Source organism: Parambassis ranga, unplaced genomic scaffold (genome assembly GCF_900634625.1).
Source record: "Parambassis ranga unplaced genomic scaffold, fParRan2.1 scaffold_119_arrow_ctg1, whole genome shotgun sequence".
NCBI classification, from domain to species: Eukaryota; Metazoa; Chordata; class Actinopteri; family Ambassidae; genus Parambassis; species Parambassis ranga.
In genome coordinates this window covers 44,333-60,109 of record NW_021144698.1, presented here as the reverse complement: position 1 = coordinate 60,109, position 15,777 = coordinate 44,333, and the positions used below count along the sequence as shown (strand labels likewise).

Genomic DNA, 15,777 nt, shown 5'->3' with positions numbered 1-15,777 from the left:
AAGAGGAACTGTACTGTTTTCAGTGTCATACAAATAATACTATGGAATACAGTAGTACAGAGACATTTAAAACACAGGTGGTGGTATGGGGGCCAGAGGAAAAAGAACACAGCAGCAGTCCTCAGTGATGCTCTGATTTGTTGCAGTGGTTCTTTATAATGGTCTTTAATTCTGATTTGATTAATGATATCTCTAAATCAATCGCCTGTCTTTTTATTGCAGTCTTAGCTAACATGTCTGCCTTTTCATTTCCTTCCACACCTATGTGGGCAGGAACCCAAAGCAAATATCCCTCTGCTTGTAAACTGTGTAGTACAAATAATAACTGAAACATGTGCCTGCATGATGATTGTCCTGACTTTATGGATGTAAGTGCTGACAAACTTTTTGAGATCATGCTTCTATTTTGTTTCTCAACATTTGCATGTACCCACAGCCAAACTGCAACTAGCTCCGCTGTAAATACTGAGCTGTGAATGTTTATTTTTGAATAAATTAAATGTGTTATATTAAAATAAATTCATTCAGATTTAACCTGAATATGTAAACAAGCATCCAGGACATAAAAAGCAGCCTCCACCTTTACTGCTGTCAGTCATGCATCTAAGAATGATGCAGTTTTTCTCCAGCAGGAGGCGCCCTCAAAATAGGAAAATCAATCTCATTTGAACTGTGAGTATTTTTGAACTATATTTTATGATCAATGTTTTTAGTTCAGAAAAATGTGATGTAACTATTTTTGTACATTTGTTTCATTTATTGTGTTCATCACGTGTAAAGAACTGTAACATAAAAACAGCTTTTATGTCACTGTGTGAGAGTTCTGTTTAAAGTGGAGCCAAACACAGACAAACCTGAAAGACAGACAAGTGAACAGCTACCAAATGTAAATGTAGCACTCAGAACCACCTCCAGGACTTTGATCTGCTGGAATAGTCATGGAGTAACCAGGGAACAGGACTCACCTGGACATGCAGCTGCTTGTCAGCCATTTGTTCCATTAAATATGAGCCAGCAGAAATGTGTGTGTATGAAAATGTCTACAACTCCCGAATGGTTAATGCCACACTTTTGTCTAAACACTTGAATTAAAGCAGAAAGTCTGGACTTCACTCACATCTTGACTGTTTCATTTCAGCTTCAATGTACACCACAGCAGCATCTTAACCAGCTCAATGTATCCTGGAAACTAAACAAACAGCCAAAATAAAGTGTCCAGAGACACACTGTGTGTCCTCCTGTCTGTACCAAATATTATTATATAAGTCCAACATAATAATCCAAAATACAGGCTGCTATGTCAAAAACATTCTCACATGATAAAATTATATAAATAAATCAGCAAAATACTGCAAAAAGATCAGCAAAAACAAAGAACAGAGGGCCAAAAGGAACAAACTGCAGGAGGACTTCTCTGGTCTACAGAGCTCAGCTCTGGTCCTCTGGTTCAAAGCCTTTGTCCTCCACTCACTGTGATCCTTTGTTGTACCAGGTGTAGTTTTGGTGGCTACACATGTGTTCAGAAACTATTCTGTTGTAGCAGCTGAGCTTTACTCCAATTCACTGTCACCACAAACACTTTCCCCTCTCTGTTCTTCTTCCTCTGCCTCTTATTCTTCTTCTGTGGTATTTTATGGCAGCTGACATCCACACAGTGACATTTCTGCCTCCTCCTGTCTTTAGTCAGACTGTTTCTCTTACAGTCTGTAGAGAGAAGCTAACATTGTTGGCACTGATTAACCTCAACTACACACACCTGTGTGAGCCACACCATCATTCTAACAGTTACATTGTTACATTGAGTGACAGCAAAGCATTGAGCCACCTGCTGGTGATCAGCTGCATGTACCAGAAGCAGACAAAGATTTCTAATATTATCTTAAAGTCGTCACAGAGGAGGATCTGACTGTCTGACATCTGATTCTTCTGTCAACATCAGACACATCACAGTTTCATCAGTTTTCAGATCACACACAGCAGTATAAATAATACTGAGCAGACATTACACACTCCATCAAACACACACACACACACACTGCGCTATCACTTATAATAGGGATAATAAGTAAAGTTCTTTACAATAAATTCACATTCACATTTTTATTATCACTTCACACAGGGCACAGTATATATGGCAGCGAGTGAAAGGTGGAATATGTAGTCGGAATTAATACCAATACCACGTCTTCACCTGCTTTCAGGTGGACTTTGCAGAACCTGGAGACTGTCACTGCCCAGGAGACCACTACCTATTCCAAGCCATTCATTCCATCCTAATCAAATCCAAAACATCCCACTCTTCCTCATTCCATTCCAAGCCATTCCATACCAGTTTATTGAACAAACAACAAATTCCATTCCACTCCATTTGAAGCCAATGCATCCCAATTTATTCTCTTTCAGTCTATTTCTTTCCTAGGCATGGCATTCCAATCAAAATTCTTCTATTCTACTGATGAGGAGACAAACCACAGTTCATAATCATCTTTGACAGAGAGAATGTTCATCTCACTGTTTTTAGTTTGTCCATTTTAAAGACTTGGTGGTTGGTCCTGTTCTCATGTGTTACTCTTGTTACTAAGAAAGAGTCTAAACAAAACAATGTCATGTTTCTGCCTGGTTTCAAACCAGGGACCTTTTGCATGTCAGGCAATTGTGATAACCATTACACTACAGAACCATACATCATACTTGCTTTAAAAAACAACAGGGTAACATTTCAGTGCTCCTGTTAAAGTCTTCTTCATGTCTCAGTCAGTTGTAGACTGTCCGGGCTTTTATGTGCAGGTGTGGTTGTTGAGAGAGACACAGTGTCTTTAACCAGTAAACATTCACAGAAACTAAACAGCAGCCATTCAGATTCTTTCCTATTGTGTCTGTTGTGTTTTGGTTCTTCTTATTTTGGGTCTTTTTTAAGTTTAACAGCAGTCTTGTTCTTCTGTTAAGTTTGCTGGCATCTGTTTTCTTCTTCTTTCAAGAACTTGAAGTGAGGCAACTGGTCTTGGAGAATTTCTTGAAGATGTTCCACTGCTCCTTCAATCAGCTTCAGTTCTGTTTGGTGGGAAACCAGGTTTATACTGTCTGTGCTAGATGAGCTCAGTGGGTGGATCTGTGTGGAACTTACATAACAATAGCTCTAAATGTCTCCATACTTACCTGTGATGGATTTTCTGATTGTCTGTTGAATCTCAGGTGGTGTGTCTAACGAGGGTGGGGGGGACAGGACAAGAACAATAAGAACAATAAGAACAGTAAGAACAATGGGACGACCCATTGTTCTTACTGGACACATGTGACTTGGTGTTAAGCTTCCTGGGTGTGGATGGAAGCACTGCATTGTTGTTACTGTGCCAACAAAGTCCTTTCACACATACAGCAACAATAAACCATGTTTCACTGCCAGAGACATCTTTGCAGGCCAAAGTGGAGGTCTACAGGAGTGGGGGCAGAGTCCTGTACAGGCAGGCCAGAAACCCTCTCACCAAGGAAATCAAGGTGACAAAAAGGGAATACTCAGAAGAGTCAAAAAACAGCTTTTCTGCTAACAACCATGCATCAGTGTGGAGATTACAAACCACAGGAGACGACTTCCCCCACTGCTGACGACCTCAAGACTTTCTACTGCAGGTTTGAGAAGGACCACTTCACACCCCTAACCTGCACCACAATGACCCCACTCAGCATCAGAGGAAGAGACAGCAGACAGAAACAGTGACTGTGCATCATATTTGTTTAATAAAATAAATAACACAACGGCAAATCAAACACAAACAACCAAAAGTAAAAAGATCAGCGCCGCAAAGGCGCGTGGTGTGCAAGTCCACACACTTTTCATTCCGGAATGCTGTCTTTCATTCTGCAAATCTGCTCTTCATTCTGTTATGCTGACTTTTGTTCCGGAATACTGACCTCTGTTCCAGTATACTGACTGTTATTTGGGAATTCTGCCTATCATTCCGGAATACGGATGTCTATACTGGAATGCTACCGCTTATTCTGGATTTCTGCCTTTCATTCTGGAATTATGTCTTTCAGTCTGCAAATCTGCTCTTCATTCTGTTATGCTGACGTTTGTCCCGGAATGCTGTCTTCTATTCTGGAATGCTGACTTCCATTCCAGAATACTGGACATCATCTCAAGGCATCACAATCATCAGAAATGATTCATCCATAAATGCGGCTGAAACATCTTATCTCTGGCTCAAGACTTGTTGAGATAGCATAGAAACACTCTCGGTCTGTCACATCAATGTCAGTGAAGACTTCAGATTGTTTATTAAGTGTTCATCCTGGAGCTGTTCCAAATTTGTTGTGGAAAGCATGCTGTTCATGTCAGGATGGCCAAGTGGTCCAAGGCGCTGCGTTCAAGCTGGGGAACATTCTTCCGTTTAAGATGGGGAATAAGAGGGAAGAAGGGGGGAGAAGAAAAGAAGAGGAAAAAGAGGGGAAAAAGGGAAAAATGAAAAAAGAAAGGAAAGTTGTGGAAACTTTGTGAACATATCTATTTTATGTATGTATTTCAAGATTCAGAAACTCAAATTGACACTTTTAGGATATTACTTTGGACCACAGCTTGGATTTGAACCGGTGACCACAGGAATGGTAGTGCTGATCTGCACCCCATAAAAACTAAATAAAAAAATTACTTATGTGCTACATTGTAGGTGGAAACAGGTTGGTTCTAGACAGGCATGAGGGGGCAGTCAGAATGTGAAGGGGGCATCATGTGTACACTTCATGTTAAAGCACTTTTTTCCTCTGGTCTTATAGTGACAATATTTTCCTTGCTGAATTGGGTTGTTAGCTGTGTCCAAAGCCAGCCTGGAGAAGTGGATTGCACTTTGTCAGGCCTTTATATTCAGACCTGTCCAACTTGTGAGTACCACCTGAAGACTAAGCTTCTGCTGGTATAGCACTGAGGCACGCAATCCCCCTGACCACTATAAGGTGGCGATCCCTCAGAGGAAAACTGAAACATAAAAATTGAATAAATAAAATATCCTTAATCCAGATTTTATTAATCAACAACATAACATTTATCTGGATGGTCTCATTCTCAAAAACATTTAATCTAAAGTAGTTTAAGTTTACAAAACTAAAAGGTAAGTCTTATGAATAAAAGTAACACTAAATTAAAGCTGCAAGCAGCGCTGACGGGCCCTCGTAGCCCTTGCGGTCCGCGGGAGTTGCAGCCGCCACCTCCCCTATCGTCCCACGACCTCTCTTCCAGCTGTACCGGCAGAGGTGATACATATGCGTACCTATTTTCGTGTCTGTAGGTCAAACGGGGAAGCAGATCTCATTCCAGGGGGCGCTGCTGAGCCATGTGGCCACGCCCACATATGACGATGGGGTGATATGAAAAGGTGCGCAGGGGCTGATGTCATGATAGAGTAAGAAGCAGGTAGGATGAACAAATCTAGAAACACAGAAGCTTTCTCTATGATGGCGAAGGATCAGCTTTGTGGCGTTGCCACGCCCACGCGGTGTAACATCGAGCTGCGTTTTTAAAAACTTTTAATCAGCCATGTCTTCAGAAGCAGGTGACAAAATGACAGGTCCGTCAGAGTATTTCCCTAGGAGGAGTTCGTTCAAATAGGAGGTGTGGAACATGGATAATCAGCCTGAACATAATTCATACCGCCAGTAGGTGGCGCTATGAGAGTTTCTGGTCATTAGCATATCAATCTGTTCAGAATGACAGGCTCAGCATGCCTGATTTTTTTCATTTACATTGGATGAAGTATGTGGGAGATACAGCCACAAACACATCCATTTCCTGTGCGTTGGCGAAGGGTCAACTTCGAGGTGGAACCACAGCTAGACCGTATGACGAAGTGCTGCGTTTTTGATAACTTTTGGTCCCTAAGCCCTTAAGGGCGAGTGCACCAATTTTCAGCCGTAGCAAGCAATTCCACTAGAAGGAGTTCGCAAAACTGCGGGGTGTGCAAATTGGAACAAGGCGTGGTTTTTCAAAATGGCGGACTTCCTGTACATCGTGGAATTTTCGTCCAAGAGGCTTTTGTTCTTGTCATGAGGCGATACATCAGTGTACCGAGTTTCAGGTCTGTAGCACTTGCGGTGAATATTTTCACACTTTAGGGGGCGCTGCAGAGCCATGCAGCCACGCCCGCCAATGGCGACAGTGTCAAGTAAAAATTTTAGTTGGGGGACAATTTTGGGTAAAGTTTGGTGAGTTTTTAAGCACGTTCAGGGGGTCAAAATCGCGATACCGGTGCCAGAACCAGAGTCATGTATAATTAAAGCTGCAAGCAGCGATGATCGGGCCCTCGCACTCCGCGCGACCGCCCCCTCCCCGTCACGCCATCCCTTCCCTCCTCTGCTCCCCCCACGAGCTGCGGCGATTTTGCCAGCGGTGGGAAAAAGCCGGCAGACAGGAGCAGAGACGTGTCAGTACAACAAATCTCTCAATATATGTAAAAATTGTTAGTGTGCAGTAACCTCCTCTTTACAGTAGGTGGCGCTGTCCACAGATGTCCACACGGGGTCGGGGTCGGGTCTGTATCACATGTAAAAAATTTGAGGATTTTAGGAGCATCCGTGGTGGAGTTATATCAGTTGCAGTACCGTATGTGTCCACTGGGTGGAGCCAGACACCATGAGAATAGTGGAGACCCGTCTGTGCATCAAACCTCAAAAAACATTTGATTCATACATGAAAAATGTCCAGAAGCAGTTACTTCCGGTTTCCTGTAGGTGGCGCTGTGCAGGTGACTCATGAGCATGCAGAGGTGTGGGGGGACGGACCGTTAGGACATGAAAAAAATTTGAGGACGCTAGGACGATGCACGGCGAAGTTATAAGCAGTTGATGTTTCATGGCGAAGGTTCAACAGTTGCCACCGCCACGGGCAGCATGATACAGGAATCCACACAGTTGTCTCTGTGGGACTTCAAATCTGTGATCCTCATTTGGCTGTGTAATGACAGGGAAGGATTTAACAGAGTGCATGTCAGTGAAGAACATGGCACTTCCTGTTTCAACCACAAGGGAGCGCCATAGATCATGATGACATAGAGACGTTCAGGGAGGGGCTCTGACCACGTGCAGAAAGTTTGAAGCCGTTTGGAGCAAGTATGTAGGAGAGAGAGCTGTTCGTGTATAAATGGCGAAGTGACGCCACAGCGGCCACGCCCTTTAACTTAGAGAAAAGCTTTTGATAACTTTTGATCAGCATGGTCTCTAGGTGACAGCGACCGAATATGAAGTCAATCGGTCAAAATCCCTAGGAGGAGTTCGTCCGCATACCAAAGGTGGAAATCGCAGAAATTTGACCGCCTAAATCAAAATGGCTGACTTCCTGTGTGGTCTAGATCAATGGTGCAAGAGACTTTTATGTGCGCCTGGACGTGTTCTGTGTGTGTGTCGATTTTTGTCTTCCTACTCCAAAAAAACCCCTATGGAGAGGAGTATTTTAAAAATTCAAGGGGGCGCCATTGAGCCATTTTGCCCCGCCCACTTACGAGACCCCCATCAGTTGCTAGTACATGCCCCCGAGAATGTGTGTATGAATTTTCATGATCATATAAGGTCGTTAAGGTCATATAATACTCAAACGTAATCTCACGGCGAAGGATCGACAGTTGGCGCCGCCACACGGACACCATTGCACGCAGCTTCACGGCCTTCATAGTGTAGCTTCACCAACTAGTTGGGAAGGTTCTAGAGGTGAAATGAAATTGATGCTGTCAACTATGTAGGAGCAGTACACGTCAGAGTAAAAAGAGGCCATTTCCTGTTACCAGCAGGGGGCGCCACGAGTAAGTAAGGGTTTCAACATATGGAGGTGTTCAGGGCGGAGCCCTCGTCATGCTCATAAAGTTTGAAGACGTTTGGATAAAGTATGCAGGCGTGAGAGCCGTTCAAAATTACATGGCGAAATCATGAATCGTCGCCAGACTTTGGCGAGCCACAGAGGCCACGCCCTGTAAGTTAGAGAAAAGCTTTTGATAACTTTTGATCAGCAGGTCCTTTAGGTGACCTCCAGCAAATTTCAGGTCAATCGGGCAACAGCTCTAGGAGGAGTTCGCTCACATACCAATGGTGTAAATCGCCAAAATCGCCATTTTCCATCCAAGATGGCGGACTTCCTGTTGGGTTAAGGTCATGGTGTCAAGAGACTTTTTGGTGCGTCTTGGTATGATAAACATGTGTACCGATTTTCGTGCACCTACTCCAAACTAAGCCAAATGCGAGGGGTGTTTTGAGAATTTCAAGGGGGCGCTGTAGAGCCATTTTGCCCCGCCCCTTTGCAGTGACCACAAAATATCAAATTTTTCGCCACCCCTGATGAGTGTGCAAAGTTTCGTGAGTTTTCGTGCATGGCAAAGGGGTGAAAAATGCAGTTAAACAGGCAGGCAAATAATAAGAATAATAATTAAAGCTGCAAGCAGCGATGATCGGGCCCTCGCACTCCGCGCGACCGCCCCCTCCCTGTCACGCCGTCCCTTCCCTGTCCTGCTCCCCGTACGAGCTGCGGCGATTTTGCCAGCGGTGGGAAAAAAGCGGCAGACAGAAGCAGAGATGTGTCAGTACAACAAATCTCTCAATATATGTAAAAATTGTTAGTGTGCAGTAACCTCCTCTTTACAGTAGGTGGCGCTGTCCACAGATGTCCACACGGGATCGGGGTCGGGTCTGTATCACATGTGAAAAATTTGAGGATTTTAGGAGCATCCGTGGTGGAGTTATATCAGTTGCAGTACCGTATGTGTCCACTGGGTGGAGCCAGACACCATGAGAATAGTGGAGACCCGTCTGTGCATCAAACCTCAAAAAACATTTGATTCATACATGAAAAATGTCCAGAAGCAGTTACTTCCGGTTTCCTGTAGGTGGCGCTGTGCAGGTGACTCATGAGCATGCAGACGTGTGGGGGGTGTTGTGACCTGATCTGGTCACCCCGGATTCCCAGACTCCGTCCCCGATGCACAGAACATTGAATGAAAACCAGTACTGATCAGTTTCAGTTTCGCCTTTATAAAGGGAGAATGCACAGCTCAATACAGACCCCTCGATCTGCTCCAGCAGCTGACCATTTGCATTCTGTCTGTCCCATGCATTAGGCTCGTTTTATTACTCTGACAACAACCATATATTTCCACAATTCCCCCTTTTGGACTCTACTAAGAGTCCAACACTCAGAAATATAAGGAAAAAGAAACAAAACGGTCACATCAGCAAATAGGAAAACACTGTGTGTAATCAAACAAAACTATGGGTAAAAGTGACATCTATATGTAACAACACTGTGAGTAAATGTCCAAACACCTGGTGTGTGTGTATACGTGTCAAAACCATAAATGAAGGTGCAAAAAAGAAAAACTCTGTGAAAAATGTAGTGTATTAAAAAACATATCATGTGAGTACATAAAACGAAACGTGATGGCAACGTTTAAATCCCTGCATTGAAAATCAGATCGTCCTCCAAGTCCTCTGCCAACAATGGGATAGTATAAGAATAATATAAGTAACAAGTAGAACAGTATAAAGATTAATATAAAAATGAATATGTAGTATTACACCTCTGTCCAGGGAACTCGCAGTGTAACCAATAGATCAAAAAAATTATGAACAACCCTAATATGGTTATCCTAACAAGAAAACAAATACATGTTATACATCATAGTATGTGGGGGTATTTTAATCGGTCGGTCTTTCACCGTTCCCGCCCCCAGATACTCCTAACAGCTCAAATATAATGACAATTGTCAGTTAGAATGTACAAAATTGTTCAAAATTTTATAAGTTCATGTATGTGTTCCTGTCCGTCTGCCTCATCGTCCAGCGCCCCGCCTGGTTCTCTGGTCCTCTCGTCCTCAGGATGTGTCTTCTTTCTTCGGATCACTGGGGTAGACTACCCAGGACCCTTGATCTCTGTCAGGGGATTATTCTGCCCCTTTTGTGACAGGATCTGTATCTGAATCAGCCGATTCAGACTTCTGCGCCCTCAGATCAGCGTGGACGTCCTGTAGAGATCATTGAGGCTCCTCTGCAGCTGTGCACTGGCTCCAGTGGAACCAGGTGTCCCCCTTTCCTCTCAGCCGAACCGCGTGTGAGGTGCGTTCCGTCACCTGATAGGGACCTGTCCACCTCGGCTCCGACCACTTCCTTTTATCACCTTCAGGAGGACCCACTCGGCTGTGTGTGGCTCCTTCTGGACTCACCATCTCTCCTTTCTCCTGTAATACAAATTCTAACACCAAAGCTTCAAATTCATTATATTATGGTTTATATTAATACCATACTGCATGCTTCTTCAGTCTCAGCCGGCCAGCTGGTCCAGGAAACTGTCGACCTGTAAGAAGCTCATAGGGTCATAGCATTGTTTCCTCTTGTGACCCTGTCAGTTCCTGCTCCATGACCTTTGCACTTAATCACAGCCACTTTGCTAGGCAACAACAGAGCTTCAGCAAGCTCTCTCATTTCAGCCTCATGCCGTATAGGTTTGTTAGTTGCAGTGAGAAAACCTGCTCTCAGCCATTGCCCTAATTCCACATGCACTGCTCCTGCCGCATATGCTGAGTCAGTAAAAACATTGATGTCCTGTCCTTGACCTATCTTTAGTGCCTCAATCACTGCCCTCACCTCGGCTCTCTGCGCTGACTGCTGTCCCTCTAATCTTTCTGCTTTCAGTGTTCTCATTTCTTCCCCTGTGTCTTCAACAACTGCGTATGCTGCTCTGAGTCCTTCTGTGTCATGTCTAAAACAGCACCCATCTGTGAACAGATTTCTGGCCTCTGAAAGAGGTGTGGCTTGTAAATCGACTCTGACCTTTTCTTCCCTAATCACCCTCTCTGTGCATGTGTGTGGCTCTCCTGTTCCTATCTGGTCTGCCATGTTGATGCCCTCATGTGTGAAGGTGATGTTTGGTGCTTCTAAAATCTTGCTCAACCTCCTCTGTCTCAATGAGGTGAGTGTGAATGTCTCTGAGTTCACGTATGCCACTACACTATGTGTTGTCAGTACATACAGCTGGTGTCCCATGACCATGTGTGCGGTTTTTTGAATTAGCTTAGCTATTCCTGCTGCGTGTTGTGTGCACTGAGGGTGTCTTTTCTCCATGTTGTCCAGGGGGACACTGATGTACATCAGTATTAGTCTCTCTCCCCCTTTTCTCTGGAACAGGATGCCATTGATGCAGGCATCCGTTCCAGAGACATCCAAATAGAAAGGTAAAGTGTAGTCAGGGGTGGCTAGTTCTGCTGCAGTGGCCAAAGATTGTTTAAGAGTAATGAATGCTTGTTCCGCGGCCTGCGTCCAATTTAGGCGAGCTGACACATTACGCATGCCATGTTCTTTGACAAGGTCTCTGAGAGGTTGTGTGAGGCCAGTGTAGTTAGCAACAAAGTTTCTACTGTAGCCAGTCAGACCGAGAAATGAGAGCATGTCCTTCACTTTATCAGGACGCGGATGATGCAAAATGGTAGATTTGTGTGAAGGCGATATGCTGACTCCCTTTTGTGAAACAATGCGTCCTAAGAAAGCAACTTGTTTCCTGACTAATTGGAGTTTAGATTTGCTGACCTTAAAACCAGCTGTGGCCAGATGTTGCAAAACAGCCTGCGTGGCATCCAGGCAGATTGCTGCCGTTGGAGCTGCGATAAGAAGGTCATCAACGTACTGAATGAGTGTAGTGTTTTCTGGGAGGGTGCAGTGACTGAGTATCTGTTTCAAAACCTGATTAAAAATACCGGGGGAGAGCGCAAAACCTTGAGGTAGCCTGGTGTAGCGATACTGCGTTCCCTGATATGTGAATGAGAAAATGTCTCTGCATTCAGGTGCCAGAGGGAGACAAAAGAAAGCATTAGCTAAATCTATGCAGGTGAACCAGCTCTGTGAAGGATCCAGTTGGGCCAATGCCACGTATGGATTCGGAACTGGTACCGTGGGGGTTGACAGTGCAGCGTTAATGTCCCTCAGATCATGTGCCATGCGATATTTACCTGTCCCTTTCTTTTCTACAGGTAGGATGGGAGTGTTCCAATCTGAGTGAGAGAGTTCCAGCACACCATTTTCAAAGAGTCCATGAATAGTATCTGCAATGCCAGCTCCGGCTGCTGGCTTGTGGGGATACTGTGGTATCCATAAAGGGCCTGGTGTGTTAATCTGAAACGTCACAGGTTCACAGTCCACCAGACCCACATCAGTGGGTCCGTCTGCCCATAAATGTGGTGGCAAGCTGTCAATCACAGCCTGTGCCAGAGGATGATCAGTTTTCTCTCTACCATGATGTCTAGCAAGCAGTTCATGTGCCAGAGTGACAGTGTTCATAGTTGAAACAGTTATTTTGTATGCTTTAGCAGATGGAGAATACATGATTTGAGGTAAAGGTGTGGGTTGCCAGTCTGATTGCCCCATGGCACGTTTAACCATGCCACCTAGTTCTTTGGCCTGGTGGTTTGGATGTACAGCTAATGAGACGTGGGGATGCCCTTCGTCACTCATCTTGTACCAAGACATTTGTTCTGGAGTGGGGTCCACACCGGCTGCCACGCCCTCAGGTGCCACAAAAATGTCTCGGACTGTAATAGACCAGTCCTGTCCCTCTAGGGAGTGCGCAAACTTCTCATGGTACCAATCAGTTTGCTGCCTGTCATAAAACAGAGTCACATGAGGAGGGTCAGGGGGAGAAACATATGGTTCGACCTGCGCTATCCAGGGCTTCCACTGCAGGTAGGCAGAGAGGATTCCTGGGTTCTGGGGAGTTTCAGGATGTAACATGCCCCAGTAGATGTCAGCACATGGGTCAGTCACAGGTCTCATCAGATATTGTCCGCCTGTGTCTGCAACATTACAGTGGAACATGGTGCCGTCCGGCAGTGTCACTGTCAGCCCGTCTGGGCCGCACAAAATAGATGCTCCAAACTTAATCAGCAAGTCTCTCCCCAGTATATTCAGAGGCAGAAGAGGTGAGTGTACAAAACAGTGTGAAACAGTCTGATGTCCCAGCTGAGCAGTCATGGGAGTGGTTATAGGCAGAGTCTGTTTATCCCCAGAGAAGCCCATCACAGTGATAGAGTTGCTGGACAATTCCATAGAAGATGAGTGAAACAATGTAGAACAGGTGGCGCCAGTATCCACCAGAAAAGGCAGTGTCTCATCCTCTACTTGCATAGATAACATCGGATCTGCCGTAACGATGTAATCTGAGCTGCTCTGTGGGGCGTGTCATTGTTGTGAGAAGTCACAATCCCACTGTTCCCAGCCGGAAACAGGAAACTGTCCAGTGAATGGAGGTCCTGGGGGGCGGGAGGAAGCCCTCCGTGGACCAGACGCTGCACGTCCTCGGGCATACGGTCCCTGTCTGTGTGGACAGTCTTTGGCCCAGTGTCCCAACTCCTCACAGTAATAGCAGCGGTCACGACCTGGGTCTCCCCTCGGCTGTCCCCTAAGTGTTCCACCCCTTCCGCGCCTGCCTCTCCATCTGCCCCTCCCTGATCCGTACCCCCTGTAGGACCCCGTAGGCTGCTGATAATCAGGAGAATAAGGTGGTGGAGGCACCCAAGGTGTGCCAGGAGGTGCGTCAGAGCTTTCAGTGACAACCATGACTTTATTATTTTTATCTTTCTTTTTGTCATTGGCCTTCTGTCTGGCCTCAGCCAATTGCATTTTCAATAATTGTGTTTGCAAATCCTGGACATCCTTACTGTCAGCTTGTGCTGCCTCTTGGGCACGAGCCAAATGATGCACTAGATGTCTCTCCCACACACTGGAATCACACCCTGCCATGTCTGGGTTATTATCCATGGCAGTTTTTACGGTCTCAGGGACCCCGTTTAGGACGGCGGAGGTAATTTATCCACTAGTGCCTGTACATCACCTAGTGGGAATGGACGATATTTGATCTGGTGTTCAGTTTGAATCAGTGGTAACTGATGGTTGAGTGTCTGTGTATTATCATGTCCTTGAGATCTAGTTGTCATGCGGTGTGTTCTGCTTCTGTGTGCTAAGTGTTCAGCTTCATGTGTTTTCAACCACTCCTCAGTAGCCTTGGCCTGTCTCTGTAATAAATCAAACATGTCTCCCTGCTCCGCGGACCAAACACCCTCGACCTGCATCTGAACTCCAGCTGTCCTCCCTTCCTGTGATCCGTCTTTCCACACGCCTCCCACCTGAAGTGTAGCGTTTCCAAATTGGGGGTTAGCGTGTGCATATGTGTGTGGTGTTAAGTCCTGAGCTATAGCAGCCCGCAACTCCTTTAATTCTTCCTGCAACTGTTGCACCTTGTCTATTTCTCCCTGCTTTGTGTTCACAATGTCTGGTGTCTGTATTCTGTGTGACAGCGGGGCTTCAGCTGCAACACATAGTGCTCTGTCGCAGCTCGGTTCTCTCTCCTTTCGCAGCTGGAAAGGTGAGAGGTCAGGGGCCTCTGGAGGCCCTTCACGGGTGCTAACTCCCGAGGGTAAAGCAGACACACTACTCACTTGGGACGTGTGAGAGCTGTCATCAGACCACGCCTCAGGGGAATCAGGCATGTCTGTTATGGCCAGTGTGCCTTGAGTTATTTGTAAAACTGGATATCATCCAGCAGATGAATGAGAGGATGGTGGTGCAGTAGGAGGGGGTGGTGTATACGGTGGGGGATCCTTATGTTTTTCTGCTTTGTCATCCTGTGTTTTGGGCTTCTCAGTCATGAGGTGAGTTACACCCTGACCTATCAAAGCCCATCGCGCCCACTGAGCTCTCTTTTCCTCTGCTTTTTCCTGCTCCCTCTTAAATCTCCCTTTCTTAGACCAACCACACTGCTCTGCACTCTTCCTGGCCTTCTCCCTCTCTGCCTTCGCTTCACCCTCCTTTCTCCAAAACTCCTTCTGTAAACAACCTCTATCTTTCATGCCACGGCCTATTTCTCCCAACAAATTAATGACTGCCTCCCTCATCTGAGTCATCTCTTCAGATGCGGTTTTAGAGTCAAAAGCCTGATGCAGCGCTTTCTCTAAAATAATCAGTTGAGCTTCTACTGTTTTTAGTGGGCTGTTCGGACCCCACCCATCATCAACAGTGTCTCTGTTAAAATCTCCGTCCATGTCGTCAGTCATCAAAGTCTCAGTCATGTGATTACGTGAAAATTAAAAACTAAAGCTTAATAAGTTTGTGTTATTTGCAAAACTGTGCTCAGAAGAATTAACAAACTACGTTGTTAGAAAAGTTCACAAAACTATGTTCACATCAGAAATATATACAAAAGTATGTGCACAACAAAAACACTAATCCAGTTCGTGAGTGAACCTACTTCAACAGGCCACTGCTTTACGTTTACACCAATTAAGGTTTCCAGCAGTGCTGCTGCTTCAGTTCACCTCGTCTCTGGCATTCATACACATTCCACACTCATGCTTTACCCATTTATACTGCGCGCTCTGTGTGTGTGTCAGTACTGTATCTTCACTTCTCTTTGTTTCTCTTTAGGGGTGCTTCATGAACTCACAGGACTTATTCTCTGGTCTTGCCGTCCAGTGTAAGAACGGCTCACAGTTATTTCATTATTTATTCTCTACTCTCTGGTCTTGTCGTCTTTATCTCAGACGACTCACAGTTATGAGTCTCAGAGTTCCTTTCTTTTCTAGATTCTGGCCGACTGAGAAATATGGCACGCTGTGTCCCTGGTACTCAGTCCAATGGATTCGAGACTAGCCTCTGTCCGTGACACCAGAATCTTATATATCTGTAATTTGGAAGCCTGTAGACTTACTACAACTCCCGCCTAACTAGTGCGGTCATTGTTTCAGTTTCCAGTCAGTCCAACATTCATAC

The 15,777-nt window shown here is 45.3% G+C and overlaps 1 non-coding gene across 1 annotated transcript; it reads right to left on the bottom strand.

The window, feature by feature from the left end:
* Positions 1 to 2,607: 2,607 nt before the first annotated feature.
* Positions 2,608 to 2,680, bottom strand: trnav-gac (transfer RNA valine (anticodon GAC)). The gene has a single exon. It is a non-coding gene; the product is annotated as a tRNA-Val (tRNA).
* Between the last annotated feature and the right edge of the window lie 13,097 nt (positions 2,681 to 15,777).